This window comes from Somniosus microcephalus, unplaced genomic scaffold (assembly GCF_052327205.1).
Source record: "Somniosus microcephalus isolate GS21.2 unplaced genomic scaffold, FLI_Smic_1.0 unresolved_chr8, whole genome shotgun sequence".
NCBI lineage: Eukaryota > Metazoa > Chordata > Chondrichthyes > Squaliformes > Somniosidae > Somniosus > Somniosus microcephalus.
Genome location: NW_028225186.1, coordinates 38,563,552 through 38,565,243, shown reverse-complemented (window position 1 = coordinate 38,565,243; position 1,692 = coordinate 38,563,552).

Here is a 1,692-nt window from a genome sequence, read left to right as displayed (position 1 = left end):
CGAAAATGACAATGAACACCTTGCCAACCATGAGCAGATGCTCACGAGATTGCAGGAATATGGGCTACGAGCCAACCGTCCCAACTGCGAGTTCTTCAGGAGACAAATCTCGTATTGTGGCCAAATGATTGATGAGCAAGGGTTGCATAAGTCGCCGGACAAGATTGAGGCTGCAGTCAAGGCTCCAGCACCAGAAAATGTGTCGCAACTGAGGTCATTCCTCGGGTTGGTGAACTACTACCATAAGTTCTTGCCGAATTTATCTACAATTCTGCACCCACTGAACGCCCTCCTTCAAACTGGTGTAACATGGAAATGGAGTGATGAGTTTAAGCGTGCCTTTCAGGAATGTAAATGCCAAATCACTTCAAAAGAAATATTGGCCCACTACAACCCAACACTACCGATTCGGTTGGCATGTGATGCGTCGCCATACGGCATTGGAGCGGTGCTGTCACACAAATTCCGTGACGGTTCAGAGAGGCCAATAGCCTTTGCATCGCGCTCGCTAACGTCAGCAGAGCGTAACTACGCCCAGATTGACAGGGAGGCCCTCAGCCTGGTGTGGGGGGTGAAGAAGTTCAATCACTATCTGCACGGGCAGAAATTTACCCTACTGACTGATCATCAACATCTGGTCTCAATTTTTAACCCAAAGAAGGGCGTTCCGGTGATGACGGCGCAACGGCTGTAAAGATGGTTACTTTTTCCAGGGGCACATCAGTATGACATAGAGTAGAAAGGTACGAAACAACATGGAAACGCTGATGGGCTGTCGTGCCTACCGTTGCCTACGGCGGAAGAAGCACCTGCAGTGGACCCGGTGGAGGTATTCCATGCGACCATAGCCGAATGTTTACCTGTTACAAACGCAAGTATTGAGAAGGAAACCCGAAATGACCCGAAACTCTCTCGGGTCTATGATTTGACGGTGAAGGGTAGGCCAGCATATCGTGACTCACTGTTGCCAGCATTCTCGCCAAGGAGGGAACAGCTGTCAGTGTGCCAGGAAACCTTGATGTGTGGACCCCGAGTGGTAATTCCACCCAAGTTGAGAGATAGATTACACAATTAGCTTCATGAGGGTCATCTGGGAGGGGTAAAAATGAAGAGCCTAGCCAGGGCGTTTGTGTGGTGGCCGGGAATCGATAAAGAAATCGAGGATATGACCAAGAGATGCACAGGATGCCAGAAGGTCCAAAACGCTCCACCACAGGCCCCGCTACATCCATGGGAGTGGCCCTCACCTCCATGGCAACGGGTACACATTGATTTCGCTGGTCCATTTATGGACTCAATGTTTCTAATCGCTGTGGATGCACATTCGAAATGGCCAGAGGTCATTAAAATGTCCTCCACCACCACGGAGAAAACTATTGCAGTCCTAAGGACCATCTTCGCCAGGAATGGGTTGCCAGAACAGATCTGTTCCGACAATGGCCCACAGTTTGAGTCTGAGGATTTCCGGAGGTTTCTGAAGAATAATGGGGTGAAACATTACACATCTGCCCCATATCATCCAGCCACAAATGGATTGGCTGAGAGGTTTGTTCAGACCTTTAAAAAGGCCATAAAGGCAATGTATAATGACGACATACCACTGCAACACAAGGTGGATAACTTCCTGTTTGCCTAACTCCAGCCGTACTTTTTTTCAACCGGAGACTAAGATGTCGCTTGGATTTGCTCAAA